Genomic DNA, 14,422 nt, shown 5'->3' with positions numbered 1-14,422 from the left:
AGTGCCCTGCTCGTGTAATTGTGCCAGAATGCCTCCAGGTACGACAGCTCCGAGAATTTCATACGGCACATGATGGAACCCAGCTCGCGGGATTGCAAAACGAGGCTGGCCTGGCTGAACATGTCCAAAGCACAGCCCAGGACCGAAGGGCGGATCTGGGCCACAGCCTGGCGGAGGGCACGCTTGAGCTCACAGTACTCGGCTCAGACTCAGAGACGGATGTCTGGAAACCTGTATAGACCAGTTAGAGTCAGTATGGGCCACTATAACCCCACAGAACCAAGTGTAACCCAGAGCACTTGTGCTCGCAGTACTCGGCTCAAACTCAGAGACGGATGTCTGGAACCAGTATAGACCAGTTAGAGCCAGTATGGGTCACTATGGAACACTATAACCCCATAGAACTCCAAAGAACCCCATAGAACCCCGTGTAACCCAGAGCGCTCATGCTTGCAGTACTCGGCTCAGACACGGAGACAGATGTCTGGAACCAGTATAGACCAGTTAGAGCCAGTACAGACCAGTATGGGTCACTATGGAACACTATAACCCCACAGAATCCCAAAAAAACTCCATAGAACCCAGAGCGCTCGTGTTCGCAGTACTTGGCTTGGACACACGGTGGATGTCTGAAACCAGTATAGACCAGTTAGAACCAGTACAGACCAGTAGGGGTCACTATGGAACACTATAACCCAGTATAACCCCACAGAACCCCATAGAACCCAGAGCACTTGTGCTTGTAGTGCTTGGCTCAGACACAGAGAGAGATGTCTATAAACCACTTTAAACCAGTATAAACCAGTGTAATAAACCACTGAGAACAAGTATAAACCAGTCAGAACCAGTACGGATCAGTACAGACCACTATAACCCAATATAGCCCAGTATAGCCCAGAACGCGATCGTGCTCGCAGTACTCAGCTCAGACACAAAGACAGATGTCTGGACCCAGTAAGGACCAGTTAGAACCAGTACAGACCAGTATAAATCACTATACCCCATTAAATCCCATATATCCCAGTATAACTCAGAGCACACTCATGTTCATAGTAATCGGCTCGGACACAGAGACAGATGTCTATAAACCAGTATAAATCAGCCTAAACCAGTCTAAACCAGTATAAAAACCCAGACTAGCCCAGCATGCCCCAGTGTGCCCCAAGCCCAGTACGACAGCTCAGAGAATTTGCTATCGCACAGGATGGAACCCAAATCCCGGGATTTCACCACCCGCTGGCCTGGCCCAACATGGCCAGGGCACGGCCCAGGCCCCGAGGGTGGTTCAAGGCCACGGCCCGGCAGAGGGTGCGCTCTGGAACCAGTATGGACCAGTATAGACCAATTAGAGTCAGTATGGGTCACTATGGAACGCTATAACCCCATGGAACCCAGTGTAACAGAGCACTCGTGCTCGCAGTGCTTGGCTTGGATTGGCAGGAGGATGTCTGGGCGGGTAAAAATCAGTACAGACCAGTCAGAAACCAGTATAGACCAGTATACATCACTATAGATCAGTATAACCCAGTCTTATCCCAGTATATCCCAGTATAACCCAGAGTGCTCATGCTCGCAGTGCTCGGCATGGACATGGATGTCTGGAACCGGTATAAACCAGTATAGACCAGTTAGAAACCAGTATGGGTCAGTATAGACCATTATAACCCAGTATAAACCCAGTATATCCCAGTATAACCCAGAGCACTCATGCACACAGTACTTCGCTCGGACTCAGATACGGATGTCTGGAACCAGTAAAAACCAGTGTAGACCAGTACGGACCAATATGGACTATTATAACCCCCATATATTCCTATATATCCCAGTATAACCCAGAGCGCTCATGCTCACAGTACTCGGCTTGGACTCGCAGGTGGACATCTGGAACCGGTATAAACCAGTTAGAACCAGTATGGACCAGTATGGGTCAGTACAGACCATTACAACCCAGTATATCCCAGTATAACCCAAAGCACGCATGCTTGCAGTACTTGGCTCGGACTCGGAGACGGATGTCTGGAACCAGTATAAACCAGTTAGAACCAGTATGGACCAGTATGGAACAGTATAGCCCAGTCTAACCCAGTACAATCCAATCTAACCCAGTATAACCCAGAGCGTGCTCATGCTTGCAGTGCTTGGTGCAGACAGAGAGATCTGTGAACCAGTATAAACCAGGATAATAAACCAGTATAAACCAGTCAGAACCAGTACAGAGCACTATAACCCAGTATAAGCCAGTATAGCCCAGTATAATTCAGAGTGCTCATGCTCACAGTGCTCGGTTCAGACAGAGACGGATGTGTGAAAACCCGTAAGAACCAGTATAAACCAGTCAGAACCAGCATAAACCAGTAAGGGCCGGCTCAAGGCCATGCCCGCTGATGCTCGGATACGCAATCAGATATCTGGAAACCAGTATAAACCAGTATAAACCAGTCAGGACCTTTGAAAACCAATACAGATGAGCACACACCAGTAAGAACCAGTAAGGGCCAGTAAGGCAGGCAGGGGGAAAGGCCAGGTCCAGTTCCCCCAGTATACCCAATATCCATACTGGGACATGGCCCCAGTATAACCCAGTAACCCTATACTGGTCCTGTAGAACTGGCATTCCCAGTTCTCCCAGTATGAACCAGTATAAACCCTATACTGGTCCTATAGAACTGCCATTCCCAGCGTTCCCAGTATAAACCAGTAACCCTATACTGGTCCTATAGAATTGGCATTCCCAGTGCTCCCAGTATAAACCAGGAACCCTATACTGGTCCTATAGAATTGGTATTCCCAGTTCTCCCAGTATAAACCCTATACTGGTCCTACAGAACTGGCATTCCCAATGCTCCCAGTATAAACCAGTAACCCTATACTGATCCTATAGAATTGGCATTCCCAGTGCTCCCAGTATAACCCAGTTCAGCACTCCTAGAGCTCCCAGTATAACCCAGTTTGCCCAGTGCCTCACTGTCCCACAAGCCCCAGAATCGTCACAGCAGGTCCAGTTCTCCCAGTTTGTCCCTCCAGTTTGCCCAGTCTGTCCCTCCCAGTTCTCCCAGTTTGCCCAGTCTGTCCCTCCCAGTTCTCCCAGTTTGCCCAGTTCCAGCACTGGACTGGGCATCCCAGTGCTCCCAGTGACCTCACAGGGAATTCCCAGTTCTCCCAGTTTGCCCAGTTCTCCCAGTTCCTGGGCTGGGGCACTCAGCCCTCCCACTTCCTGTTTACATCCCAGTGCTCCCAGTTCCATACTGGGACATTCCCAGTTTGTCCCTCCCAATGCTCCCTGTTTGTCCCTCCCAGTCCCATACTGCTTTCTGTCCCTCCCAGTGCTCCCAGTTCCATACTGGGACATTCCCAGTTTGACCCTCCCAGTGCTCCCAGTTCCATACTTGTCCTGTCCCAGTTTCTCCCTCCCAGTGCTCCCAATTCCATAATGGGACAGTCCCAGTTTGTCCCTCCAGTGCTCCCAGTTCCATACTGGGACAGTCCCAATTTGTCCCTCCCAGTGTTCCCTGTTTGTCCCTCCCCAGTTCTCCCAGTTTATCCCTGTCCCTCCGAGTTCTCTCTGGGAGAGACTCCCAGTGCTCCCAGTCCCTCCCCAGTCCATCCCAGTCCCCTCCCAGTTTGTCCCAGTCCCTCCCAGTATATCCCAGTCCATCCCAGTCTGTACCACAGGTGACCCCGGCCGGGGGCTCTCAGTTGGGGAGGGGCCCCCGTGGCCGCCGGGAATTTCAAGAACTACGTTTCTGCCTCCCTGAGCTGGAGCTTGAGGGGACACAGAGTGACCCCAAAATGACCCCAAAGTGCCCAAAATTGACCCCAAAGTGACCCCCAGCTCCCCAAATGCCCAAAGTGACCCCAAAAATGACTCAAAGTGACCCCCAGCCCCCCAAAGTGACCCCAAACTGATCCAAAATGACCCAAGCTGACCCCAAAGTGCCCCAAAATGCCTCAGAGACCCCAAACTGCCCCAAAGTGTCCCCAAAGTAACCCCAAACTGATCCAGTCACCCCAAGTGATCCCAAAGTGACACCAAAGTGCCCCAAAATGAACTCAAGGTTCTCAAAAGTCACCCAAAACTGACCCAAACTGCCCCAAAGTGACCCAAGTGACCCCAAAGTGCCCAAGGTGACTCCAAGGTGACCCAAAGTGACTCAAAGTGCCCCCCAGCCCCTCAAAGTGCCCCCAAAATGCCTCAAAGTGACTCCAAAGTGCCCCAAAGTGTCCCCAAGGTTCTCACCTGTGTCCCAGTGCTCAGGGCGGGGCTGGGCGGGGCTCGGGCAGGCGCCCCCCCCCCAGGGCAGGGACACAGTGGGGACGCTCAGGTGACACAGTAGGGACAGAGAGAGAGACAGCTGTGAGTGCTGGGGGGACAGAGGGACACTGAGGTGACACAGGTGCTCCCCAGGGAAGGGACACAGGGGGGACGCTCAGGGGAAACTGGGGACAGAGGTACAGCTGTCAGTGCTGGGGGGACAGACACAGAGGGGACACACGGGACACGCTCAGGTGACACTGTGGGGACAGAGGGGACAGCTGTCAGTGCTGGGGGGACAGAGGGGACACAGGGAACACACTCAGGGGACACTGGGGACAGAGAGAACAGCTGTCAGTGCTTGGGGACAAGGGGACACTGGGGGGACACTGGGGTTTGACATCTGTCAGAGCCCAGAGCTCATCAAGGTGACACTGGGGGACATTCTGGTGACATTGGGGTGGCTTTAGGGACACTACAGGGACAGGAAAGGGGACATAGGAGGGTGGCCAGAGCAGGGGGGGACACGGGTGACAACAAGGGGGTGACAAGGGGGGAGGACACGGTGGGGACAGGGAGGTGGCACCAAGCAGGGGACAGCAGCTTTGGGGGGACAGGGGATGACAAGGAGGTGGCACTGAGGGGACACAGCAGCCTTGGGGTGACACAAAGGGACACAGAGGGGGTGCGGCCACACAGGGAGGTGACACCGATGTGACTTTGGCCACTTTAGGCTGACACAGAAGGACACAGAGGAGGTGTGACCACCACAGGAAGGTGACAGGGAAATTTAGGATGACACAGGGACACTGAAGGAGGCATGGCCACCTCAGGGAGGTGACACCGATGCGGCTTTGACCACTTTAGGGTGACACAGAGCAGCAGGTCATGCTGGGGGACACAGAGGGACACAGGGAGGTGACAGTGGCCAAGCCACAGGAGCTTTAAGGTGACACAGAGGGACACAGAGGGGACACAGGAAGGTGACAGAGGTGACACCCAGCCCTGTCACTCACCTGGCCTGGGTCTCTTTAAGGTGACACACCTGAGCAGGTGGTGCTGGGGCACACGGGGGTGACACAAAGGGGGTGTGGCACACACAGAGGTCACGGTGACAGGGGGTGGTGGCACCTGGGGGAGAGGGGTGACAGTGACCTGGTGGCATCTGGAGGACAGGGGGGAGTGTGAGGGGTGACAGTGACAGGGAGGTGGTGGCAACCTGGGGTTGAGGGGACACAGGTGACAATGACCTGGTGGCACCTGGGGTACAGGGGACATGGAGGATGGGGGGGTGACAGTGACCTGGTGGCACCAGGGTGTGAGGGGACAGTCCCTGTTCTGGGTGGTGTCACCTCCCCACCGTTTTCATGGTAAAATCGGTGAAAAATGGAAAAATTGAGGTAAAAGTGGAGGACGAATAGGAGGAGGGGATGGTTTTGGGGTGTCCATGAAGTGACAGACACTCAAAGATATTTGGGGGGGGGGGTCCTTAGTGAAGGTCCCAAAAACTCCTCAGGAAACCCCCAAAAAACTATAGAGACCCCCAAAGTTCCTCAGGGACTCCCCAAAATCCCTCAGAGACACCCTAAAACTCCTCAGGAACCCCTCAAAACTCCTACGGGACACCCCAAAAAGCCCCTCAGGGTCCCCTCAGGGGCAGTTTCCCCTCACAAACCCCTCAGAACCCTCTCAGACCACCTCAGAACGCCCTCGGTGGAGGTTTCCCCTCATAAACCCCTCAGAACTCTCCGGATCCCCTCTCAGATCCCCTTCAAGGGCTGTTTCCCCTCACAAACCCTTTCCAGATCCTCCTTAGGGGCTGTTTCCCCTCACGGATCCCCTCAGAACACTCCCAGATCACCTCAAAACCTCTCAGGGCTGTTTACCGTCATGAACTCCCTCAGAACCCCTCCTAAAGCTCCCTCAGGGGCCGCTTCCCCTCACAAACTCCCTCAAAAAACCACCTAGAGCCCTCTCAGGACCGTTTTCCCTCACAAATCCCCCAAAACCCCTCCCAGAGCCCCCTCAGGAGCAGTTTCCCCTCACAAACCTCCTCAGATCTCCTCAGAACCCCCCGGATCCCCTCACAGGTCCCCCTCAGGAAGCGCTTCCCCTCACAAACCCCTCACAACCCTCTTAGGGGTTTTATCCCCTCACAAACCCCTCCCAGTTGCCCCTCAAGGACTATTTCCCCTAGTAAATCCCCTCAGAACTCCCTCACTAGAGGTTTCCCCCTCACAAACACCCTTAGATCCCCTCAGAACTCTTCGGATCCCCTCACAAACCCCTCTCAGATCCGCCTCAAGGGCACTTTCCCCTCACGGATCCCTCCTAAAGACCTTCAGGGGCTGTTTCCCCTCACAAACCCCTCAGAACCCCTCAGATCCCCTTAGAGATTCCTCTCAGGGGGGTGTTTGCCCTCACAAACCCCTCAGAACCCCTCCCCGAGCCCCCTCCCCGCCCCTCAGGGCCGCCTTTCCCCTCACGGCTCGCCCTTCCCGGGGTCCCCCCTGTCCCTAACTCCCCCCAAGGGCTTCCCGGGACCCCTCACCGGCTCCGCCACCCGCCTCCTTCAGGCACCTTCGATGACTCCGCGCACGCGCCGCCCCCGGCCCCTCCCCACGCGGCCCCGTGGGCGGGGCTTGAGAGTCCGGTCACGCCCACTCCACCTATTGGCCACGGCCACTCCGGGCCGGGAAAGGGCGGAGGGGTCCCGGGGTTTAACTGGGGAGGGGCGCCGGGGCTTAATTGGGGTCCGGGACTTAACTGGGGGTTCCCAGGGCTTAATTGTCGTCTCTGTGCTTAATTAAGGGGTCCCAGGGCTTAATTGGGGGGTCCCGATTTTTAATTGGGGTCCCCGTGTTTAATTGGGGAGGGGTCCCGGGGTTCAATTGGAACCCCCAACCTGGAACCCTCAAAATCCATCCCGAAAATCCACCCTGAGATCCCAAAATTCCCCCTGGGTTCTCGCCTTTCCCCTTTTCTTTCCATACCCCCAAATAAACTCCAAAAATCCCAGATCCCAGTTTGGGGTCCCAATCCCAGTTTGGGGCTCCTAAATCCCAGTTTTGGGCTCCTAAATCCCAGTTTAGGGGTCCCAATAATTCCCCAATAAATCCCCAATAATTCCCCAATAACCCCCCAATAATTCCCCAATAATTCCTTAATAAATCCCCAATAATTCCCCAATATTTCCCTAATAATTGATCAATAATTCCACAATAAATCATCAATAAATCCCTAATAAATCCCTAAAAAATCCTTAATAAATCAAATAATTCCCAAAAAAATCCCCAATAATTCCCCAATAATTCCTTATAAATTCCCAATAATCCCCAATAATTCCCCAATAAATCCCCAAAAGTCCTCAATAATTCCCCAATTAATGCCTAATAAACCCCTAATAAATCTCTAATAAATCAAATAGTTCCCCAATAATTCCCAATAAATCCCGAATAATACCCAGATAAATTCCCAATAATTTTCAAATAATTCCCCAATAAATCCCCCAATAATTCATCAATAGATCCCCAAAAATTCCCCAATGATCCCCAATAAATCCCCAATAATTTTTATAAATCCCCTATAAATCCCCAATATTTTCCCAATAAATCCCTTATAAATTCCCAATAAATTCTCAATAATTTCCCAATAAATCCCTAATAAATCCTTAAAAAATCCTTAATAAATCCAGTAATTCTCCAATAATTTCTTACAAATCTGTAATACTCCTCAATAAATCCCCAATATTTTCCCAATAATCCCCCAATAAATTCCTAATAAATTCCCACTAAATCCTCAATAATTCCCTAATAATTAGTCAGTAATCCCCAATAATTCCTCAATAAACCCCCAAAAAATCCTCAATAATTCCCCAATTAATCCCTAATAAATCCCTAATAAATCCTTAATAAATCAAATAATTCCCCAATTAGGCCCTAATCTTCATTATTTGTTCCAAAATCCCGATTATTTTTCCCCAAATCCCATTTTCCCCCACAAAATCCCGATTATTTTTCCCAAAATGCCGTCGAGGATTCTCCCCCCGATTCTCCCCCTGCAGTTCCTGCCGCCGCCGCGAGGTGGCGGTGGGGGCGCTGTCCCTGCTGGGCGGGGCCGCGGCGCCGCTGGGAATTCTGGGAACGCGGGAAAACGTTCAGGGGGCAACAATGGGGCAAAAATGGGGCAAAACCGGGGATTTTGGGCAAAATGAGGCAAAAATGGGGCAAAACCGGGGATTTTGGGCAAAATAGGGATTGAGGAAAAAATCCTGGGGATTTGGGAAAAAAATGGGGGGAAAATGGGGGAAAACATCGGATTTGGGAAAAAATGGGGACAAAATGGAGACAAAATGGGAGGGAATGAGGAAAAAAATGGGATTTTGGGAAAATGGGGATTTGGGAGAAAAACCCTGGGGGGTTTGGGTAAAAAGCCTGGGGGAAAAAAATGGGGGTTTGGGGAAGAAATGGGGGGAAATGAGGGAAGAATGAGGAGGGGAAAGGGGATTTTAGGAAAAACTGGGGGAAAAAATTGGGATTTTGGGGAAAAATCCCGGGCAAACAAAATGGAGATTTGGGGAAAAAATTGGGGAAGAAAATGGGGATTTTGGGGAAAAATGGGGATCTATAGGGCAGATCTATGGGTCACACCTGTGGATCACGCCCAGGCTGTGCAGGGATTCAGGATCTATGGGGCATGGGGATGATCTATGGGGCACAGGGGATTTTGGGGGGGAATTTTTAGCAGAATTTTGGGGGGAATTTAGGGAAATCTGGGAATCGGGAATTGGGGGCATTTTGTGAATTTTGGGGGGAATTTTTAGGTGAATCAAGGGGAGAATTTGGGGGGATTTTAGTTGAATTTTTAAGGGAATTTGTGAGGGGATTTTGGGAGACATTTGGGAGGATTTTGCGGTCAAGAACTGGGGAAAATAGGGTCATTTTTTGGGAATTTTGGGGGGAATTTGGGGAAATTCGGGAGGATTTGGGGGAAATTTGCGGGAATTTTAGGGCTGGGATTTGGGGGGATTTCAGAGAATTTTGAGGGTGGGAATTGGGGGGAATTTGGGAGATTTTGGCGCCGGGATTTGGGAATTTTGGGGGTGGAATTTGGGGGATTTGTGGGATTTTGGGGGAATTTCAGGGAATTTTGGAAGTGGGAATTGGGGGATTTGGGACTGGAAATTGAGGGGATTTGGGGGAATTTTTGGGTTGGGATTTGGGGGATTTGGAGTTGACAATTGGGGAACTGAGGGGAATTTTCTAGGTGAGATTTAGGGGATTTTGAGTGATTTTAGGGCTGGAATTTTTTGGGAATTTCAGGACTGGAAATGATGGGAATTTCAGGGATTTTCATGGAATTTTAGGGAGCCAGGGGTGGGATATGGGGGAATTTGGGGGAAGTTTGGGGAAATTTGGGATTGGGATTTGGGGAAATTCCAGGGAATTCCAAAGAATTTCAGGGCTGGGATTTTCCAGGAATTTTGGGAAATTCCAGGGCTGGGATTTGCAGGAATTTCTGGGGATTTCAGGGCAGGGAATTGGGGAAATTCCAGGGAATTTCAAGGCTGGGATTTGGGGAAATTCCAGGGCATTCCAGGGTGGGGAAATGTGAGGAATTTTGCGGAATTTCAGGGTTGGGATTTGGGGGATTTTTCGGGGATTCTTCAGGGATTTCAGGGTTGGAAATTAGAGGAATTCCAGGGAATTTTCAGGGTATTTTGGGGTTGTGATTTGGGGAAATTTCAGGGAATTTCAGCGTTGGGAATTGGGGGAATTTTGGGGAATTTCGGGGAATTTCAGGGCTGGGATTTGGGGGAATTTCTGGGCTGGGAATTTTTGCGTTGGGATCTGGGGGAATTCCAGGGAATGTCAGGACTGGGATATGGGGGAATTTTGGGGAATTTCAGGGTTGGGAATTAGAGGAATTTCAGGGCTGGGATTTCCAGGGAATTTCAGGAATTTTCAGGGATTTCCAGGCTTGGAATTGGGGAAATTTCAGGAAATTTTAGAGCTGAGATTTGGGGGAATTTCAGGGTTCAAAATTATGGGTATTTCAGGGTTTTAGGGAATTTCAGGACTGGGAATTTTGGGATTGGGGCTTGGGGGAATTTCAGGGAATTCCAGGAAATTCCAGGAAATTCCAGGACAAGGATTTGGGGGAAATTCAGATAATTTTAGAGTTGGGAATTTCTGGGAAATCCAGGGAATTTTAGGGCTGGGATTTGGGGGAATTTCAGGGAATTCCAGGAAATTCCAGGACAAGGATTTGGGGGAAATTCAGATAATTTTAGAGTTGGGAATTTCTGGGAAATCCAGGGAATTTTAGGGCTGGGATTTGGGGGAATTCCAGGGAATTTTGGAGTTGGGCATTGGGAGAATTTCAGGGCTGGGAATTGGGGGAATTTTGGGGAATTTCAGGAAGTTCCATGGTTGAGAATTCCAGGAAATTTTAGAAAATTTCAGGGCTGAGAGTCTGAGGAATTCCAAGGAATTTCAGGGAATTTCTGGGTTGGGATTTGGGGGAATTTCAGGGCTGGAAATTGATAGAATTTAAGGGTTCAAAATTATGGGAATTTCAGGGAATTCCAGGACAAGGATTTGGGGGAAATTCACAGAATTTTGGGGTTGGGAATTTCTGGGAAATCCCGGGAATTTTGGGGCTGGAAATTTGGGGGAATTTCTGGGAATTTTCAGAGAATGTTGGGGTTGGGTTTTGGGGAATTTTCTGATGATTTTTGGGCTGAGATTTGGGGGAAGTTCAGGGATTTCAGGGTTGAAAAATTATGGAAATTTCAGGGAGTTTTCAGGGAATATTCAGAGAAGTCAATCCCAGAAATTTTATGGGGGAGGGAAAAAATTCCTGGGACTTTGAGTAGAAAAGGGAAGGAGAAAAAAGCAGAAATCAAATCCAGAAATCAAAGGATAAATATGAAATAAAAAAGTCAGAGTTCAGAAATAAAAATAATACATCAAAGGTTAATGATAAAAAGAATAAATCAAAGATAAAAAGAATAAATCAAAGGTTGGAGGAAAAAATAAATCTGTAAATTAAAGTTGAGAGATAAAATTCCAAAATCAAAGTTGAAAAATAAAATGTAAAAGTCAAAGATTGGAGAAAAAAAATCAGAAATCAAATTTAGAGATAAAATTAATAAATTAAAATTAACGACAATGTCTGTAAATCAAAATTTAGGGATAAAAGGAATAAATTAAAGTTAGAAGAATAATTCAAAGTTTAGAGGTAAAAGGAATAAATCAAAGTTTACAAATCTAGACCAAAAATCAAATTTAGAGATAAAAACCATAAAATGAAGTTGAAAAATAAATCTCAGAAATCAAAGTTTACAGATAAAAAGCAAGCAAATTTAGAGATAAAAAGAGTAAATAAAGGTTAAGAAATCAAAGCGTAAAGAGGGAAGTTGATGGATAAAAAAATGGAAATTGAGATTTATTTTTGTTTTTTATTATTGGGATTTTCATATAAATATTTTTAAGTACTGTTCTATATTAATCAAGTATAAATTTATATTTATAGGCATACTTATATTTCTATTTTATAGGTGCATTTATAGGCATATTTTTATATTTATGTATAAAATCCGTATATTTACATTTATATTTATACTTATATAAATAAAAAGGATAAATAAATATATTTATATAAGTAAAATACAATAAAATTAAATTAAATTAAGTAAAATACAAGAAAATACAATAAAATAGAATAAAGTGGACTCCAGGTACTGGAACGGCACTGGGATTAACCGGGAGTAACCGGGGAATGATGGGGAGAGGAAATGGGAAATGATGGGGGAAATAATGGAGGAATAACAGGGAAATAATGGGGTAATATAGGGGAAAAAACAGGGAAAGATTGGGGTAATAATGGCAGAATAACAGGTGAATAATGGGGAGAATAAAGAGGGAAATAACAGGGGAATAATGGAAATAACAGGGGGATAATGGGGGAATAAGGGGGGAAATAACAGGGGAATAGTGAGGGAATAATGGGGGAATAATAGGGGAATAATGGGGGAAATAACGGGGGGATAATGGGGGAAATAATGGGGAATAACGGGAATAATGGAGAATAATGAGGGAATAATGGGGGAAATAATGGGGGATAAATGGGGAATAATGGGGGAAATAATAGGGGGAATATGGGGGAATAACGGGGGGATAATGGGGGAAATAACAGGGGAATAATGGAGGGATAATGGGGGAATAACGGGGGAATAACAGGGGGACAATGGGGATGAGAAATGGGGAAATAATGGGGGAATAACAGGGGAGTAATGGGGGAATATAGGGGGAACAACAGGGAAAGAACTGAGAAACAATGCGGGAATAATGCGGGAATAACAGGGGCCTCAATGTCCCCAATCCTGTCAGTGTCCCCAATGACCCCGATCCCATTTTTTCCCGATGTCCCCAAGGTCCCCAATGTCCTAAAATAGCCTCAATGTCCCCAAATGGCTCCAAAATGGCCCAAAAATGGCCTCAATTGCCCCAAAATGGCCCCAATGTCCCCAATTCTATTTTTTCCCAAATTTCCACCATTTTTTCCCTTTCTTCACCATTTTTGCCCAATGTCCCCAATCCCATTTTTTCCCAATTTTTCACCATTTCCCCACATTTTTCTCCCATTTTCCCCCCTTTTGTCTTCCATTTTTTCCCCTTTTTTCTCCCATTTCTGCCCAATGTCCGCAATCCAATTTTTTCCATTTTTCCACCCATTTTTTCCCAATGTTTCCCATTATTTCTCACTATGCCCAATGTCCTCAATCCCCCTGACTGTCCCCAATGCCCCCAATCCCATTTTTTCCCACTTTTCCACCATTCTTTCCCCGTTTTTTCACCATTTTTCACCCAATTTTTTTTCCCAGTTTTTTCCCAAATTTTCCACTGGTTTTCCCGAATTTTCTCCCATTTTTTCTCGCTCTCCCCAGTGTCCCCAGGCCGAGCACGGGGCCGCCATGGCCGAGTGCAGCGAGAGCCTGAGCCCAGAGGGAGCCCTCAGGGAGCGGCTGAGCAAGGCTAAGCAGAGGATGGCGGCGCTCGTCGAAGAGGTGAGCTCACCTGGGCAGGTAAAGCTCAGCTGGGGCAGGTAAAGCTCACCTGGGCAGGTAAAGCTCATCTGGGGCAGGTGAGACACACCTGGGGCAGGTAAAGCTCACCTGGGGCAGGTGAGGGGGGTCCCCAGGTGCTGCTGCCCCCTCCCCAATTTTTGGGGTCCCACTTTTTCCCCATTAATTTTGGGGGGATTTAGGGCTTTTTTGATTTTTTACGAATTTTTGGGGCGCATCTGGGACTTTTTTTGAACCGGGATTTTTTTGTGGGGTCCCTTTGATCCAGAATTTTTTTTTTGGGGGGAGAAGTCCCCAGGTGCTGCCGTGAATGCTGAACACTGTTGCCCAGCAGGAACAGCCCCAGCAGCTCCATACCTGCAGTTACAGTAGAGGACACAGCCATCTCTGTGCAGCTGTTTGGCCAGCTCAAGCTGATGGTTGTTCATCAGCTTGTCATTTATTACTACTATTAGTGGTTTTCCTTTCTCTAGAGTCTCCAGGCAGCTACCAGCACCTACGAGAGGAACAGAAAACATGGTGAGAGATCAAATATCCGCCTACTCACTGCTGAAAGAGGGGAGCCTCTTGAACAACCCAGCTGTGGAGCTCAGCACTCCCAGCCAGCTCACCCCGGGATGGAGACACCTCATCCCATGGAGCTCCCGCAGCCCCAGAAGCAGCAAGCAGCCGGGCTGTACCTGCGTGGCTGATGACCAGGTCTGCGCTCTGCAGCTCCTCAGCCAGCGAGTCCTTGAACCGGAACGCTTCCACCGCCACGGCCGGGCTGCTGCTGGGCTGCGGCAGCGAGCCCCGGCCCGCCTACAGCACCAGCTTCTGGTCCCCGCGGCTCTGCAGCGCCTGCGGGCACGGCACCGGGGAATGGAGACAATAACGGGGGCGGAGAAGATGGTGGGGAGGGGGGATGGAGAGAGAGATGGAGAAGAAGGGGGGGATGACGGAGGTGGAACGACGGGGATGAGGCGGGGATAGAGAGGCTGTGTGAGGGCTCTGCCCAGCTCCCGACGGCCCCGGTATCACTGCCCCCTCCCCGTCCCACAGGCCGTCCCTCCCCTTCCTCCAGCAACACTTCATGCTTCTCC

The sequence above is a fragment of the Melospiza melodia genome, chromosome 24 (assembly GCF_035770615.1).
Source record: "Melospiza melodia melodia isolate bMelMel2 chromosome 24, bMelMel2.pri, whole genome shotgun sequence".
Lineage (NCBI taxonomy): Eukaryota > Metazoa > Chordata > Aves > Passeriformes > Passerellidae > Melospiza > Melospiza melodia.
This window is presented reverse-complemented; position numbering follows the sequence as displayed.